The sequence below is a fragment of the Capra hircus genome, chromosome 3 (assembly GCF_001704415.2).
Source record: "Capra hircus breed San Clemente chromosome 3, ASM170441v1, whole genome shotgun sequence".
NCBI classification, from domain to species: domain Eukaryota; kingdom Metazoa; phylum Chordata; class Mammalia; order Artiodactyla; family Bovidae; genus Capra; species Capra hircus.
The window spans coordinates 36,710,052-36,729,636 of record NC_030810.1 but is presented as its reverse complement, the minus strand read 5'-3'; the positions used below and the strand labels follow the sequence as shown (position 1 = coordinate 36,729,636).

At 42.9% G+C, this 19,585-nt stretch overlaps 1 long non-coding RNA gene across 1 annotated transcript in view; it reads right to left on the bottom strand.

The window, feature by feature from the left end:
• LOC102189087 overlaps positions 991-19,585 on the bottom strand; it is a 59,021-nt gene continuing 40,426 nt past the window's right edge. The window contains exons 3-4 of the long non-coding RNA XR_001295502.2: positions 15,261-15,318; positions 991-1,138 (exon numbers count right to left, since the gene is read on the bottom strand). This is a non-coding gene — a long non-coding RNA (uncharacterized LOC102189087). The remainder of the gene's footprint in view (positions 1,139-15,260; positions 15,319-19,585) is intronic.

Sequence of the window (19,585 nt, the reverse complement as noted above, 5' to 3'; positions counted from 1 at the left end):
ATCTGCATGATTTAACACTCTGAAAATCTTTCTTCAACAACCTTTCTTGTTGTTTGTCTTATCTGTTACCAGCTCCTTCTCAGGCTACTTTGCTGTTTTTCCTCTGATCTTTCAGCATAAAGAAGCTCAATCCTCATTGCTCTCAGTCCTCTAGACCTCTATGCCTTTCTCTCCACTCTTTGCCCCTTGGTGCTATCATTGAATCTCATGATTTTAAATGCTATCTATATACCAGTAGAAGCCAAATTTATGTTTCTATCACTGACCCATCTACTTAGCATCTCCACTTGGGAGTCTAATGAGCATCCCAAACTTATTATTGTCCAAAATTGAGGTCTTGTGCTTTTCCAAACAAACTTACTTGCCTTCTTCATTTCAGGAAATAGAAGCTCTAGCTCTCCATTTACTTATGGCTTCAGTAATTTGTGGCACACGGTCTTTGTGGCTCCTTGGCATGTGGGATCTTCCCAGACCAGGGACTGAGCCCGTGTCCTCTGCACTGGTAGGTGAATTCCCATCTTCTATACCACCAGGGAAGTCTGAACAGTACTGTAATATCAATGATTATCAGTCATCATTTAACTGAGACCTTCCCTGGCTACATATGAAAAGTTACAAGTCATCCCAACCACTTTCCAATTTCCCCAGCCCCTTTAATTATTTAATGTCTTCAGCACCCATCACCACCTTTGTATATGATGTGTATTACATGTTTATCTTGTTTGTTTTATATCATCCTCTATCAGCATGTAAGCTCCAAGGAAAAAGTGAGTCTTATTTTATTCTGTGTTCCCAGTATCTAGAATAGAAACTGCATATATAGATTAAAAGCTGCTATACATGACAAGAAGTATACAATTAGTGATCCATGTAAAATAGACTTTGATTTTTCAGTTGCTCAGGTTTGGAATTTGACTAAACCAGGGTTGGTATTGTTTATTTATTCAACAGCTTTGCATATACACTTAACTTATGCCAGACTCTGTGCATCAAGGATAACATCCTCATACATACTGGATCCACAAAGAGAGCTTCTTATTGTACTCTATTTCTGCCGACGGAGGAGAAGGAGCATCTTGACTTTCTTGTTAACAAAGTTGTAAGCTTCCAGTGAAGATCTGGCTGATGTTACGGTTTCCTGTTCAGAAATACAAGGAAGTCTCTAAGTGACAAGCACACTTCCTAATTTCTCCTTCCTGACCCATTTGCATTTCATCACATGTGCAGGCCCTCTGGTAAGCAACACTTATGCCAATAATGAAGCGCCCGGCATCTTAATTTGAAAAGTGCTCATCAGCTTGAGGTTAGCCTCTGTGCATCACAGTATACTTTAATGAATCAAATAATGCATTTCTCATTTGCAATTAAATAATACCTTAAAAGGCTCTGCCTTCCTCAAATGACCCATGTGGAATTCATTTTCACATAGGGTTAATTACACTCAGCACTGAGGGTAGATACTGTGGTGAGGGCTGTGGCTATTCACCAGGTCCTTGAAAGCAAATCATAGAGGACCTTAGCAGAGAATCTAAAAAAAAGTCTTAGTAGGAAATGAAGTTAAGATGTAAATATCAAATCCAAGGCTAGCTTGCTTCCCCACTTAGGGATATTACTGCTGAGTCTATTATTTCCACCAAGTTGTTTTTTTTTTTTCAAAGACCACATCCAGTTGTGTAAAAAATTTGAGGTAGTAATAAGTATATTTGCATATGATATATATAGAATTTGCATAGAATTATACACTATCTTCAGGAAAACTCCAAGTTGAAATAAAATTAGTACTATTTTTTCTTATTGTGTTTTCCTTAGTTGCTGTGCCTCAGTCTTCCTGGCTCCCCAGGAAAAAAATGCAGTGTTTCCTGAATGGCACCCTATCCTTCACCTGCCATCAGCTCCCATCTCTTTTCTTGTTTCCTACGTTACCGAAGACTCCAGGCCCACAGAACTACTCATGATTTTCTAACACACCCACAGGAAATCACTATCTGTTGACTGTTTGTTAGCCACTGTTTACTGCCTTCCTTCTGAACAGAAACCATGATTTTCTTCCTTCTGGCATTTGTGTACCATCCACTGCAGGGGCCCTCAGAAAGCTCCAGGGTGTAAGTTTCGATCAGTTTACCGTCAGCTGGTAGATCTAGCCCCTTGGTCAGTTACTCGCTTATGCATGGCAATGTGACGCAATCCTGGCAAATGAGAAGCACAGGGATGCCTGCTAGGGGATTCCTTGGAAAGTTTCCTGAGTCTTAAAAAAGGACACCAAAAGGACAGAGGCTCACCTCTTTTCTGCTTCTAGACAGGGCAACAGAGGAGGTGAGGCTTAGAACAGCTTCAGCATCATATAACCATGAGCGTGAGTAACCCACATGAGATGGCAAAGTAGCAAGGTAGAAGGAACCTGGACTCTTAAGAGGTCACTGTGCCTCCAGTTAAGCAATCATAATATCATCATAATCACAATGCAATCACAATTATCACCCAAGTCTCAGGCACTGTTATGACCAATTTACACACATTCACTGTTAATCCTCTAACTGCCTTATGCAGTGGACGTTTTTATTATTTCCATTTTACAATTGAGGAAACAGAACCATGGAGGGGTTAATGTGCCAAGGTCACTTTCCTTATCTATTTGTTTGCTTTTTCAGCTTTTTGTTATAGAAAATTTAAAGAATATACTAAAGGAGAGTACAATGTAATGAATCCCCAGGTACCCATCCATCATCTAGTTTAAACAATTAGCAACTCATGACCAGTCTTGACTCATCTGTGGCCTTGTCCACTTTTCCTCTGCCCCACATTATTCTGAAGCAAATCCCAGATCTCATATCATTTCATTCTGGGTTACATCATGCGTGACAAAAGCCAAGAGCTACTTTTATGGGGTCTTCTGTTACAACTAAAACTAGCCTCTAAATATTAATAACTTTCTCATCATAAAAATTTGAAAATGTAGATAAGCTGAAAACAAAATATAGAAAATCATCCACAATATGATCACCTAAAAACAACTAATAATAATTAATGTACTTCCTGTCAATACTTTGCATAAGTTTGAGTATGAGACTGTATTTTGTCCAGTTATTATGACCTGAGCATTTTCCATCCTCATTCCAGCCCCAGGATCTTTGGATGCTGGGCTCCCTCTATCCTTCCTTCTTCTGGGAACTTGAAAAAGCACTTCCTTTGCTCTTTGTACAGCACTTCCACTACTTTAATCACATGCAGCAATTTTCTATTTACCTGTGTTCCTGTCTAGAGCAGGTGTCTGGTGCCTATATCGTTACAAGAAATGATATGATAGAAGTAATTATTGGAAAGATGATGTGGAACGTGCGGTTGTCTGTATCATGCAGTGTGCACTCTACGTGGATGCAGTGAAGAAACTTTCCTCTCATCCCAGGAGCAAGTAAAAACCATAGAGCTGAAACCTGGCTCTTACTTTGAAAAGTGTTTACAGTTTTCAAGGCATGAACTCTCTCACTAGTTTTAATTTATTTTATCTTCCCTTTGCCATGAGTTATTTATACATGAAATAATCACATGGTATCACGACAGGACCATTTTTGACATGTGAATTCATGACTTCCTTCTTCTCTGATGAAAGTATCATGCAAGTTCTGTGCCTTCTTGCTTTACAGGCGGTAAAATTATGGCTGACTTCCCTTTCTGGGTTTGGTTAGAAGTCTAAAGTCTTAAAGGAGGATGAGTTAAGTGTCTTGTATGGAGAGAAATGGCTTCTGGGGGGAACTTGGAAAGAGGAGGATTTCCCCAAGAATGACAAAGAGATTCCCAGAGTTTTTTAATCTGTGGCCATAGAGAGAGCAGAGGGAAGCAGAGCTCACAAAAGTGGCACAACACCAGGTGGGAAGGGTGGCTAGTCCACTTACCCAGTAAGAGCAGGCTTGGATTAGATTTTAAGCTTGACATCTGAAAAACCAAGACATGCTTTTTATATACCTGACTTCGCAGACTTGGATTCACATTTGCTAACTGGACTTAGTGAATTTGTGAAAGTCATCTCAAATCCATTATGGAATGAGACTTCCAGGTGGCTCAGTGGGTGAAGAATCCTCCTGCAATTCAGGAGACACAGGAGATGCCAGTTCAAATCCTTGGTCAGGAAGATCCCCTGGAGGAGGGCATGGCAACCCACTCCAGCATTCTTGACTGGAGACTCCCATGGACAGAGGAACCTGGCAGCTATGGCCCAAAGGGTCACAAAGAGTTGGACATGACTGAAGTGACTGAGCATGCTCACATGCACAAACACAAATAGAGAAGAAAACCATCATTATTGTGGAAAAACTGTGAGCTTTGGAGACAGACGTCACTATTTTACTTCAGGCTGTTAATTTGTTTCCCTTGGTTTTCTCTAATCACTTCCTAACTGTTGTAGCAGCGCCCAGTCTTGCCTCTCCAATACGCCCTTCACCTAACCGTCACAGCTGTCTTTCGCAAATGCAGATGCACTTGGGTCACCCCTTAAAGCTCACCAGTAGATCTCATTTATCCCCAGGGTAAAGTCTACAAGGTCCTTCATCAGTTGCTTCTTATCTACCTCCATAGCCTCATCTTCTATAAACATCCTCATTCCAACCGAAACTTGGCTCATGCAGTAGGTCCTACTTGCTATTCTGCAAATGCCCTCATCTCTCTGGTTCTTGCACATACTCTTCTTGTTGTTCATAATGCCTTTTCATTGACAAACTCTTGCTCTTTATGAACTCTTCCCCAGGACGTCCCTGGCAGTCCAGTGGCTAAGACTCCACACTCTCGATGCAGAGTTTGATCCCTGATCAGGGAACTAGAGCCTACATGCCTCAATAAAGATCAAAGATCCCATATGCCCTGTGTCATCAGATCTGACACAGACAAATAAATAAAGATAACTATTGAGAAAAGAAGAACTCTTCCCAGACATCACCGTCAGCCTTCTCCAGTCTCTGCCTCTCCGTGGGGGTCCGATGCAGGGTCCCTGCCATGTGTTCCCAGAGCATTCTAAGGTTACACCTCTGTCACTCATCACAGCGTTTTTGAACCTCATGTGTCACAGAAAGAAAGAACATGGAAATTTGTCTACCATTGGGATTCTGTTATCGACAGATATCTTTGATGCTTGGTAAAATGGGAGCAGGAAGACACTGCAGAGAGGGGCCTTGGGAGTCTAGAGGAAATGAGGGAGAAGTCTGAGGCTGTGATCCACACTTGGCAACAGAATCTGAATGCAGAGTGGTTTGGAGCACAGGGTGAAGATCTACTCATATTGCCTGAGGCAAAGACTGCTGAACTCTGCTCTGACATCCATTCTCCTTGTTTTCCCTTTTTGTAATTGAAAAAAAAAAAAAAAGCCCTCCAGAATTTCAGGTGGTCACATGGCTATCCAGCCCTGATTTGGCTGTGGCCCTCCTCCTTCTGAAAAGAATAGTATATAAAAGGGGGAAAGAGAGAGGAATGAAGTATTAGAGGGAAAGATCAAAGCCTGGAACTAGACTTAGGAGCTCCAGTGGCATTAGAGGCCAAGGGCAGATCAGGATTAGCATGTTGAAGGCCTTAGAGTGCTTCTCCATCACACCTGAAGTTTCCTTCTTTGTGAAATGAACTCAGTGAAAGTCACACTCTCAGCCTCTCACTACACTTTATTCGCTATCCCCCAGGACAGTTGGAAAAGCTTATTTGACTAGTAAGTAAAAACTGGCCTAGTCAGATGGACTTTTCCTTTACACCTTCTAAGAGTAAGCTGCCCCAAGGGTCATAATTCTATTCTACCTTTCCATGAGATGAACAGCATGGGAAACTTAGCCCCTGTGGGGAAAGAATCAACACTTGGGGCCCTCTCAGTCCAACCCAGAGGACATCAATATGGTTAAGCAGAAAAACAGCATACTCTAGGCAACAGACACAGCAGCCAGAGGAAGGAAGAGGCAACCAGAAAGCAGCTCAAGCTATATGTGAGACATTCCAATCCCATGTTGGAACTCCCAGAGAGATGCAAAAGAAAAAAAAGGTATGAATAAGCCATATGGCAGGTGAAGACTGATAATAGAGCAGATTTAGGGGAAAACCCTTAAAGTGACTTAACCCTGGTTCCAACAGCTATGGCAGTGAAGGGGAGATTTGGGCTGCAATAATCAGCTAATACTTGATGACCTCCTGATAGGTAAATAATACTATTCCAGGTGTTTTGTAGAACTTAGGGGAGAAGCAGTCTAACACCTAATAAGTTTATGGTCTAATACGATTTACTGAAATGTCAACTTTTCTTCCTGCCACGGAAGGAAACAAACCCACATTTTCCTCAGAGGCTTCCACTCAAATTCTTTCCAGTTTTACTCTTCCTTGTTTTATTGATTCTGCAGCTTGGTGTAGAGGGTGTGAGATTAGTTTAGTTTGAAGGAACCAACCAGTAAGATCCAACTAAACCTCTCAAATCTTGTTGAAGGACTAAGATCTTTAGAATGCAGGGTTTTGAAGATGTTCAGATCAAATCAATTTAAAAAAAAACATATACTTCACCATTCCTGACTTCTATTTTTGTTGTTGTAGGAGAAAATTTTGAATTCAGCAAAATTCTTGTCCTAAATTAGTGTTTCATAATGATATTCATACAAGTTCTTGTTATAACACAGCTAACAAGGGCCAGATTGGTTGTGGTTGAGTTACATTTACCATTTTGTGGGCTGCATGTTTGTAAATCAGCCAGATCATTGCCTTAATTGGGGTCATTTGGGGGTTTTGGGGTGGCGTAACAAGGTCACTCCTTTTCACTCCTGTGGTTCTTCATTAGTCATTTTGTGTGCAACAAGCATGAAGAGGCCAGATCGTGTATTTGCTTTGGGAAAATCAGCAGACTTCCAAAGCATGTGCTGTTGTAGATGACTCAAGGTGTTGCAAATCATTTTTTTAAAACTTGTTGTAGTTCTCTTTTCTCAGAAGTCAAGGGGCAGAGTAGGCTGGCGTAGAGTAAAGACAGCAGCCTTTGGAGGCAGGCAGCTCTATGTTCTGCACATAATTCCTATAACGTGAGGTGAGTTCCTTAAGACTTTTTTTTTTCAATATTTCTTTCTTTGGCTGCCCCTTGTCTCAGGTGCTTTCATAGGATCTTCCCTATTTGTTGTGGCATGCGTCTAGTTCCCTGATCACAGCTCAAACCTGGGCCCTCTGATTGGGAACAGACAGTCTTAGCCACTGGACCAGGGAAGTCCCTCCTTAAGCTCTCTGAGTCTCAGCTTTTCCATCTGCAAAATGGGATAGGCATCCTTTGACCATGAGATAAATTCTAGTCTTAGAGACATTGCGTATATAAAGTCCTAACCTACATTAGGGGCTTCGCTGGTGGCTCAGGGGTAAAGAATCCACCTGCCAATGCAGGAGATCGGAGCAGGGTTCAATCCCTGGGTCAGGAAGATCCCCTGGAGAAGGAAATAGCAACTCCAGTATTCTTCCCTAGGAGATCCCGTAGACAGAGGAGCTTGGTGGGCTACAGTCCATGGTGTTGCAAAAGAGTGGGACACAACTTTGCAACTAAACTACAACAACAAATTCACGTTAGGCAGTCAAACCTGATGACCCAACAACTTTGGAATCAGAGACAAATAATAGAAAATCTAGAATGATTTGCTAAATAAAGACAAGAGGAAATGAGCATTTCAGCAAAAAATGCATAGCCCTGAAAATGCACTGTTAATCAAGCAGGGACATCAGGAAGGAATGAATTGAACACAAGCCTATACATTTCACTTTGTGCTGCGCGCCCACAGTGATTTACAAAGACCAGAGAGACATGGCCCTTTCCTTGAGGCTTACTCTCTTCCGTGAGAGATATGAGTGTTAGATACATGTAAACCTCTGAAACAGTAAGTTAATAGAGGTCAACCAGTACCAGAATCATTGCCTGACACATAGTTGAAACTCCATAAATATCTGTCAAGTGAATGTATAGAGTCTATCTCTCTAACCAAGTAATAGATTGTGTGGCTTCAAAACTTTCAGAAAGAGGAATAAGGAAAACAAATCATTGGTGAAAATTTAAAAAGACAATCACTTAAAGTCTCCGAAAATTTTCCTGAGGGCATGCAGCAAAGGGAGAAAGATTCATTCAAGAAAATCTACTAAATCTTGGTAAGATCAGTGAAAGTCCATGACATCGGAGCCAGAACCCACTCTTTTACCCCTCTCTACAGCTTCACGTTATAGAAGCTCTGCTCCAACCGCAGGCAGTCAAGAAGACAGGGGTCCCCTGTCCCTCCGGCCTCCAGTTTACAGCGAAATTACACCCAGGGAGGGGCAGGCTGCCATTTCGTATCTTCCCCAGCCCCACGTTCCAGAAGCTCTAATCTGGGCAGGCATGGCTAAAAGGATGGAGCTCCTCTTCCTCACCCAGCTCAGGCTCATAAGATGGCTGCTTCCCTCCAGGTGCAGGGGCTGAGGACACTGGTGGTCAATCACCCCATTCCAACTTGCTTGAAGGGTGGAGGTTCTGTGTCAGGAGGGGAAAGCCAAGGAAATCAGGGGCCACCACCTCATCCAGTGCCCACTCACAGAGCAAGGGTATCACTCTGGTAAAAACAAGTCTCTGTCCCTAGTTCTGCTGCAGGGACACAGGGTTTCCGCCCAGACAAAGCCAGGTCAGGAGGACTGAAGAATCCCATAGCTCTGCCTGAGGGATTGATTTCATTTGGAACAGTGTGGGGAACTCCATACTGTGGAGTGCTCAAAACAATGGGGAGTGTGTGTGTCTGTGTGTACCAGTCGCTCAGTCATATCCGACTCTTTTGTGACCCTATGGAATGTAGCCCTCCTGGCTCCTCTGCCCATGGGATTATCCAGGGAAGAATACTGGAGTGGGATGCCATTCCCTTGTCCAGGGGATCTTCGCAACCTAGGGATCGAACCCAGGTCTCTTGCATTGGCAGGTGGATTCTTTACTGTCTGAGCCTCTTGGGAAGCTCAGGGGTCTTGATGGAGAGTGATTAAGAAGCTGGTAGCTCCACAGTACAGGAACAGTGGCAGAGCAGGTGTGTCATAGAGAGCAAGCAAAGAAAGACAGCTACCAGGAGAGCTCCTGGGAACACAGTCAACAGAGGAGTCGGAAAGGACACATGTATGTGCTAGGCTGTGCCGGTCAGGAACAATCAGAGTGGGATGTGGGGCGGACTTGAAAGTGCCTCTCAAGCTGTATGCAGAGCTATTAACCTCCGGCAGAAGCCACACCAGCACAAAGGCTTTAAACACAGCCTCTGACTCAGCACTGACTGAGCAATAAGCTACTCTAACCCAGCGGTGACTCCTAGAAAACCAGGTTTAAAAACAGAACTCACACGTGCCCTTGGCCATCTGGAAGCCTGTGTGAATGCCCAAGGCTGCAACTCTAGGAAAGGGTCAGAGCGGGAGCCTCCATACTACAGTACCTCACAGGACGTGGGACAAGAAGGAAAAAAAAAGAGAGCTCCCTGGATTGTAATCTGTGTAGTTGCTAAGTCGTGTCTGACTCTTTGTGACCCCATGGACTGTAGCCTGCCAGGCTCCCCTGTCCATGGGATTCTCCAGAATACTGGAGTGGTTTGCCATTTCCTCCTCTGATTGTAATAGCGATCTCCAAACCTCATACACACACTGTTGAAGGGTAAACCCTGACCTACCTATAGGGGTTAAGCGCAACTTTTCACTGACGAGTGGTTGATGCCAACTCAAGGCTGACCCCGAGGAAGCCAGGATGAAAGATAAAAACGAACGGAGAAAGGTCTGACCAGGGGTGTCAGAGGCTGCAGACTGCACTAGAATTAGGCTCTGTCAAGTTTGTTCAGCCAAGTTACAAAACAAACAAGCAAACAGCAACAACTGGGTGGGGGGATTAATATTCAGAGTTGTTACAATCTAATATTTAAAATGTCTAGTCTTCAATAAAAATTATATAACATGCAAATAACAGAGGGCAAAACCAGTCACTAGAAGCTGCCTCTCTAGGAACTCCCATGATAAGCCTAGCGACCTACCTAGCACGCACCTTCAAAGCAGCTATTACAAATCTTTATGACTTTGGATTAGGTATTAGTTTCTTAAAAGCAAAGCAGCAAAATCATAAATAGATAAGTTGAATTATATAAAACTTTAAAACTTTTGGTTACAAACAACACTACCACAAAAGTGAAAATACAGTGCTCAAAATGGGAGAAAATGTTAGTAAGTTATCAGATCGATGGGGAACCTATAACCAGAAAGAACAAAGAACTCTTTCAGCACAGTAATAAAAAGACAAACAACCCACTTTCAAATGGACAAGGAATTTGAATGGACGTTTATTCAAAGAAGATATATAAATGGCCACCAAGTAGATGAGAATGTGCTTAGCATCATTAGTCATTGGAGAACTGCAAATGAAAATCACAGTGATACACCACATCACACCAGCTTAGATGTCTGTGATAATGCTCATAACAGCATTATCCATAATAACGAATGTTCACAGCAGCATTATCCATAATAGAAAATGGAAAAAAACTAAATATCCATCAATTGATGAATGAATAAATAAAATGTTGTATATTCATACAATGGAATGTTGCTTAATTACAACAAGGAATGAAGTACTGATATATACTACAACAGGGACAAACTTTGAAAATACTATACTAACCAAAAGAATCCACTCCCCAAAGACCACATATGATTCCATTTATATAAAATGTTCAGAATAAACAAATCCATAGAGGTAAAAGTAGATTGGTAGTTTCCTAGGGACTGGAGGACTGACGGGAAACTGGGAGTGACTGCCAATGTATGGGTGGTTTCTTTTGGATTGACGAAAATATTCTAAAATTGATTGTGGTGATAGTTACACAATCTTGTGAACATACTAAAACCATTGACTTGTACACTTTTAATAGGTGAATCGTGATATGTTAATTGTATCTCAATAAAGCTGTTAAAGAATAATAGACCTTGTGTTACTACATAAATTTCTTCATGGCTCAGGGAAGAAAAACAATAGAGACCAAGGTTAGTAGGGAATAATTCAGGGAAGAAATCAGTGTTGATTTAGGTCTTTCAGATGCATATGTTTTTTGCATTAAGGCTTCAAGTTAGATAAATATCAATCTTCATGTAGTACCATGTCACCTCTTAGGATGAAAAGTGATTTTTATCCAATAAGCAATAGGTAGCTATAGGATATTCGTAAAGAAGAAAGTGAGGTAGTGGAATTGTTTTTAGGAATGTTATGCCAGCAAGATGAATTAGAGAGAGAAGCTGAGAGTCACAAATCAGATAGGAGGCTGCTAAAGGCAGTGAAGTCTGAACTAGGATGGTTGATGTTGGAATGGAGAGAAAAAAAAAACGGACAGGAAGTAAAGTACTAATACTTTGTGAACCATAAAATGAGCCACACAAAAAACATAGTATTTTTAAAAATTATATTGGATTTCTTCTTGGTCATAGACTGTCACGGCCTTTGTAGTTTTCAGTTCCCTGACCTAAATCATGAGATTTCCATTTTCAGTCATATTTACAGGCTAGATATCTAGGTTTGTTTTCTTGATGAAAACAACTAAAAATGCTAGGTTTTACAAAATCTTTTAAGATTGCTGGATGATGTCTAAGAGCTGGTAGAGTAGGAAGAAATTATCCAGTCACGTTTTGAAAGGATCCCAGAAATGAAAGCAAGGCTCAGAGAAAGCTTTTGTCCCGGGAGTGTTTGCTGTTTTTCACTCTTGAGCTTTGATTTTTCCCTGCCTGCAGAGTACAGAGAAAAGAAGACAAAGTTCATGGGTTTCCCTAGGTGGGGATCATAGCAAGACATACTTCCCCACAACACTGGACCCTTTAAATTGTCACGCTCTCAGATATGGAAGAAGTATTCTTCTGTTTAAAAGAATAAAAGATAAACTTTCAAATGTCTATAAGAGGCAACTGTAAAAAAGACTTATTATACTTGGAAAACAATGAAATAGAACTTCTGGAATGAAAAATATAATTAAAATTAAGAGCTCATGGATTAAACAGATTCGAGGTAACTGAAGAGAAACTTAGTAAGGCAGAAGATAGAATTTTTGCAAAGTAAAATCCAGAGAGTCAGAGAGAAGGAATGTTAGACTGGATATACTCCATAAGAATTGAGAACCTACCACCTCTCCATGATTCCCTCCCATAAGTTTATAAAACATGCCCTGGAGAAGGGGGCTCTGGCGTTCTTGAGAACTTGCCGTTCAGGGTTGACACAGGTGGGTGGGGAAATTTTACCGTAGAACTGGGCTGCGAGTCTCAGCAGAGATGACAGCATTCGAAAATGAACATGGCCAAAGCCAGCACTTAATGATCAGAAGAAAAGTGTAGTTAAGTTACTGTAACAGTGGACTTCCCTGGTGGTTCAGTGGTTAAGAATCTGCACTCCCAGTGCAGGGGGCCTGGGGTTCAATCCCTGGTCAAGGAACTAGATCCCACCTGCTGCAACTAAGAATTTACATGCCGTAATTAAAGATCCCACATGCCACAATGGAAAATCAAAGAACCCACCTGCCACAGTGCACAGGCCTGGTGCAGCCAAGTAAATAAATAAATACCTGCTTCCCAGGTGGCTCAGTGGTAAAGAATCTGCCTGCCAATGCAGGAGACTCAACACATGCAGGTTTGATGCCTGGGTCGGGAAGATCTCTTAGAGGAGGATATGGCAACCCATTGCAGTATTCTTTTCTGGGAAAATCCCATGGACAGAGGAACCTAGCAGGCTACAGTCCATGCGGTCACAAGAGTTGGACATGGTTTAGCAACTAAACCACCACCAGCACTTCCGAGGGCGCATACAGCAAACTACAGTTTCTTTCCAGTATTACACTTACATGCCCTCAGTTCAAATGGCCAGTACAGACTGATTAGAATCTCTAAGGCCCAATTACAAATCCCTGGAAGAGAGAACTAGATTGGCTAAGCTGCTGGAGGGCAGCTGATCCCATAGCTGATTGGAACAGGAATTAACAACTGGCTTGTACTGGACCAGGGAGAGTCTCTTTTCTGGAAATCTAGAACTCAGACTCCAGTTTCTGTGCTCTCTGCTGTTCACTTCGAACAAGATGAATAACTCAGGGCTGTGAGAAGCTGAGGTCCTGCTATACAAACAGGGCTTTTCATAACAGACAAGGAATTGATGTCCTCGCCAGAGAAAATACCCCAGAAAGTGTTCTTCTACTTAAAATATAAGATGTTTATTGTAAGGATTAAAAGTCACATATATAACATAAATGCTGGAACACTTACAACAACTTATTTTTTTATCTTGATTTTATTTACTAAGACACCCACAGACTTTGCAGTTAGACAAATTTGGTTTGAATACTGACTGCTACAGAATCGCTGTTTTGAAGTTTAAAAGATAAAATATGTTTGATAATGCTACTATATTTTCTAGCACATAGTAGACACTCATGTGTATAGGCACATCACACACAAGGCAAAATCTTTCTTTTGTTCAGTCAACTTAAACACAGCTCTGAACTCCCATCACTTTTATGTGGGAAGGAAATTCAGCCTCAGTCATGGGCCTTCCAGGAAAAGTTCTTGGAGTCCTTTCTGTGGGGCCAGAGATCCCCTCTGGTCATTGCTGAGATGGTCACTGTCCCCTTCAGGGGGCCCAGGCCCAAGTGCTCTGCTTGGGACAGAGGACATCCAGGTGAGATGGAGGCACTGCTCCCATATCCAGGTTCCTGAGAAACTCCACACTGCAGCCTTCATCCCCTCTCTGGCCACGGTCAGACAGCCAGGAACTTGCTGATCTTTTGTGTCTTTTTCCACCTCAGCACACCCTCCCCCCTCACCTTCCAAGTCTATTCCCTCCTTCCCCAGACTGCCTGGCACACCCTCTTCAGTGAATTTATGCCCCCTCCCAAATAAAAAGACCAGTGCTTTGCTCCCTGTTGTCACCTGTCTGGTCAACTCCTGTAGACTGAGGTTTTACTGGGATTTTTTCCCTTGGACACTGTCCTTGGGGCTTCCCTAGGCTTCATACTCAGTAAGCGATGGTCCAGTCCCAATGTCCTCGAGGTCTCAAACAGTGAGGGTGAGCCCAGGAGTGACCTCCTACTGGTGGTAGGTCTCCAATGAGAGCTGCATTGGGGAAACCCCTCCTCCTCGCCAAGACGTGCTTCCATGCAACAATAGAAAGGGTGCGAGGGGCTGTGGTGGCATCAACCAAGAATGGGTAGTGGGAATGGAAGCAAGTCAGGAGAGAGGCCGCAGCAAGATAGGACCAGCAGGGTGCCTGGCCCTTCTTGGGAACTGAGGGCAGGGAGTTGCCAGTGCCAGACCACCAGGAGCAAACCGCAGAGGAAACTGGTGACATTGTGTCAATTGCAATGTCGTGATGAGCTCAGGGAGAAACACCTGGGTTCCCTGTGGGCAGAGGTCATGCCTCAGGAGGGGATGAACAAGGACAGGGGTTGACAAGTGGAAAAGGGCAGGGATGGGGGGCATTATTTAGGCTGAAAAAACAATCCTGAAGCGATAGCTGTTTTTGCTTTTCAGGTAATAGCAGACTAGAAGTGAAAAACAAAATAAAGAAAATAAAGAGAGAAGACAGAAGGGGAGAGGGAAGAAAGAGGACAAGAGGGAGGAAAGGAAAGGAAAGCAAAGGAGGAAATAGGGAGGTGGGAGACAGAGGTGAACACATTGACGGTAGCACGAATGGCATCTTACATCTAGACAGAGAGTCAGAAACTTCAGAGTCCATTAATCCTGCAAGTGCGTCTGAGTACCTATTACGTGCCAGCCTCCACCCTGGGTCTCCAGAAAATGTTGCTGTTGTTGTTGTTTAGTCGCTAAGTCGTGTCCAACTCTTTTGTGACCCCAAGAATTTAGCCTGTCAGGCTCCTCTGTCTGTGGGATTTTCCAGGCAAAAATACTGCAGTGGGTTGCCATTTCCCCCTCCAGGGATTTTCTAGACCCAGGGATCAAACCTGCGTGTCCCGTGGCTCCTGCGTCATAGGCAGATTCTGTACCACGGAACCACTAGGGAAGACCTTCCCTTGGAAATACTAGTGAACAAATCAGTTAAAGATCTCTGTTCTCAAAAAGCTTACATTCAGTACATTTCTAGTTCCTGCATAAAATCCACGGGTGCCTTTAGAGTACTTTCTGTACTTGAACCTTTTCAACCTTCATGGAAACCCTAGTCGTATCGTTTTTTGCCTGAGACTGTCACTGTGGTCAAGTAGCATGATGTGCTCCGACTGGTTAGGCCTGCTGTCTCTGTGCGACCCTCCCCCTGCCTTTACCTCAGCCTCCTCACGTCCTTCAGGCTGAGACAGATGTCACTGGTCCCCTCAGAGTCACCTGGATTGGGCAGAACAAAGAATGGAGTGAGGGTTGGTTCACCGAAGGACACTAGACCAACAAGCGTCTACCTACCAAGCTACACAACAGGCTACTCAAGAAAGGCGAAGGCTTTAGGATTCAAAGTTCAAAATGCAGGAATGATGTGAGCAGACAAAATTGAAACAGTACGATTATCAACTCTATCTTATAAATGAAAAATACCAGGCATAGAGAAAGGATGCAACTTGCTCAGACTGACACACCCAGTAAATGGTCTGACTCCAGAGCCCAGGCCTTAATCTCTACAAGCCTCTGGTAAACCCACAAAGACAATTTTAGCTATCATAGTTCATGGATTCTAAGAAGCCTCTCTTTCCCATTTTAACATCTCTGCAACTGGGATGTGATAACACGTAGCATCAGTTTAATTGGCAGCCTTTCTTTCTTCCTTAGTGGAACATGAAATAAAAGTGCATCTCACAAAAAAGTCATGTTAGAGTTGATCAAGCACTGTATCCTTTCAATAAATATTGCTACTGCTCCTTCTCTAGCTGTGCTAGACTCTGTGGTAAGAGAGAATGATTCAGAGAATTAGTGATTACTCAGTGCAATGTGAAGCGTGCAGTGAGAGAATACAAAAGGGGCACTCGCCAGGAGAAGGAGTCAGGGAAGCCTTCCCAGAGGGTGCAATACAGGTGGCTGGGGAAAGAGGTGAGTGTGGTGGGGACAAATGTGGCTGCATTTGATGGAGGATAAAATACGAAACAGAGAGTAGTTTAAGATGAGGTTTGAGGTGTTCAGCACCATTTGGTGTAATGACGCATGACTCAGCTGGACCATGACTGTCCCTGAGAGTCTTGCTGTGTACACTGTAAGCAATGAGGATCACTTGAGGGACTGTGAGCAGGTCACCACCAGATTCCATTTTGGAAACTTCCACTGGGAGTTGGGTGCCTGATGGCTTAACCTGGAGGCTGATTCAGGGGCTCTGGTGGCCATACAGAAGGGCGGTGTCAAAGGCTTGAATTCCAGGAGTCAATGTCGGGATGCAGAAGAGGAGACAGGGTTGAAAGAACTTTTAGAGACACAGTTGGAAAGGCTTGGTGATCGGACTTGCAGCTGAGGAGAGAGCAGAGTCAGGGATAAGTTCTGGGTTCTGGGCCTGGACAGCTGACTGGGGGGTGATGCAGCCGATTACATCAGGGAACTGGGGAACAAGAACAGGTTTAGGAAGAAAGGATGAAGTGTGTGATCACATACATGGTGAGTGTGAGGATTCTGTAAGAGGTGACATTTGTGATCAGGCGAAATGTTCAGGTATGAAGATAGAGTTAGCAGTCAATAAAATTGTGAATTTAAACTGTGGGCTCCAGTGAAGCCCACAAAGCAGAAATAGACCCATGAAGATAGAAAACAAACACGGTTACCAAAGGGGAAGAGGGGATAAGTTAGGAGTTTAAATTTAATACATACATACTGGAAGATCCCCTGGAGAAGGGAATGGCAACCCACTCCAGTATTCTTGCCTGGAGAATTCCATGGATGGAGGAGCCTAGCAGGCTACAGCCCATGGGGTCACAAAGAGTCAGACACAACTGAGCAACTAAAACACAAACACACATACATACTACTATATATAAAATAGATAACCAGCAAAGCGCAAGGAACTCTACTCAGGGCTTTGTAATAAACTATAAGGGAAAAGAATCTGAAAAGAATGTGTGTGTGTGTGTGTGTGTGTGTGTGTGTATAACTGAATCACTTTGCTGTATACCTGAAGCTAACACATCATAAATCAACTATACTTAAAAAACAAAAGCAAAAACGGTGAGCTGCTTAGGGGCAGGGACTCTGTTTTTCTGTTTTCTATTTTTAGTGCTTAGCATGATAACTGGCACATAAACAATGTTCAATAAACATTTGCTATCAAGTATAATTATGACAATCTATGTGTGTCTATGAGAATGTGTGTCAATGTGGGACTGCCTATTAATGTGTGTGTATGTGGTTACAATGGTTTTTACATGGTAGGCACTGTTATAAGGTCTTTACAGGTCGCATCTGACTCTTTGCGACCCCATGGACTGTAGCCCACAAGGCCGCTTGGTCCATTGGATTATCCTGATGAGAATGCTGGAGTAGGTTGCCATTTCTTCCCTCAGGGGATCTTCCTGACCCAGGAATCCTACCCGCGGCTCCCGCATTGGCAGGCAGATTCTTTACCACTGAGCCACATGGGAAGCCAAAATACTACATGAAGTACGTACTATTGTTCCCCCTGCTTTAAAGATTAGGAAATTGAGGCGCAGAAAGGCTAATCCATCAGTCCACGTTTCCAGGGCTGGTAAGTGGCAGAACTGGAATTTAACTTTAGACAGTCTGACTTCTCTATGCCTTTGATACAGTGTTTGTGTTTTTAAATAAGTTTTCCCTTCTTTTCACAATTGGTAAAGGGAAAAGTTTCGGCACACACAAGGTTAAGTTCCAGTTGTTTGAAATTTTTATCTTTCTCCTTGGCAAGTGTACGTGCACATGATAAAATTCAGCCTAGACATCACTGAATAAAACTTTCCTTGGGCCCCATGACTTTTCCTCCGAAGTTAAGTCTGCCTTCCTCTGGACCCCTGTTATCCTCAAGATGCTGCTATTATTTACCACATTGTGCTGAACCTATTTTTATTTTCAAGTTGAACCCTTCCTGAGGATGGAGACCTCAGATTATGCTTTTCTATATTATCAAATGGCTAATATCATGCATGGCACAAGGTTAAGTACACAATGGATGTTGCCTGACTGGAGGAATAAATGAATGAATGAAGAAAAATTGTCCTTCCTTTACTATTATTTGACAAACAAGGTGTTACTGTAGACAACACACTTCCTGTTCTCTCTGAGCTTCTTCCGGTGCAGCTGCAAGAACAATTGCATAAGGCAGGGGTCCCCGACCTCCGGAATCTAACGCTTGATGATCTGATGTAGAGCTGAAGCAATAATAATAGAAATAAAGTTCACAATAAATGTCATGCACTTGAATCATCCCCAAACCATCCTCTTCCACACCAGTCTATGGAAAAGTTGTTTTCCACAACACTGGTCCCTGGGTGTTAAAAAGGTGGGGACCGCAGGCATAAGGTACACCTTCCTACCAGGAAGAACCTTGCTTTAAGATGTGTTGGCCACAGGTCATTCTGTCAAATCCCCCTCCTCTAGCACAGCAGAGCCCAGTGTCACACTGCCTCCTCTTCTTTTTTTTTTTTTTTAATCCTCAGTTAATTTTATTATTTTCCTATTATATAGCTGAGTAAAGTAAGACTTAAGAGATATAAAAAAATTTGCCCATGATCACACAGCTAATAATTAGGGGAACCAGGATCTGAATCCACTCAGTCTCCAAAGCCCATTATCTGAGCCATATGGTTCAGCTAGAGCCTCCCAATCTCACAAGGCCAGCAGAAGCAGCTACAAGTTTGCCCTGCTCTTACTAATCATTGCTAGACTCACATAAACGATTGCAAGTATTCGTTTTATGGGTGCTCTGATTCCAAAAACTGTTAAAACCACGGGGGAGGAGGGAATGTGTAACTTTTAACTTCTCCAAGGAGTTCTGATGCAAAGGGAGAGAGAAATGAGCCCAGTCGGAAGGAAGAGTAGGGAAAGAGAAAGTTTAAAATTAAAATTGCAAGAAAGAATAGCATGTGTATGTTGATGGAACTGTTTGGTGGGAGGTAATAGTGAATGATGCAAGAAAGGAAGCAGCAGATTCCTGGAGGACATCCTGTGAAAGGGTGAGAAGAAATGGAAAATGCAGCAAAACCGGGAGACCAGATTTGAGGGGGAACATGATGGCTCAGATGGTAAAGAGTCTGCCTGCAATGCAGGAGACCCGGGTTTGATTCCTGCTTAGGGAAGATCACCTATACTGCCTCCTCTTCACAGCAGATTCCGGAGGGAAATCCAGAGGTGCTCTCCAGCGATGCCCACAGAGGACCGTTCTGTGCCATTCTCCAAAAGCCGGAGCACAGCATAGATTTCAGGTTCGAGCTTGCTGCACCCATGCCAATGCTGGAAATCCCCTGGGGATTCCTTTAGTATTCAATATCTCAGGGTTTCTTTCTTTCTTTTTGTGATGTAATGAGATCTAGGAATGCCCAGAACATCCTCTTTCACCCTTATTTTCAAAATATCTATTTTGCTATGTATTTATTTAGGAATAAAATCAACATTTGGAATCATTGCAGCATATGGTTAGTGTTTGCTGTGAGGGATGAGGTATCCATTTCTTCAT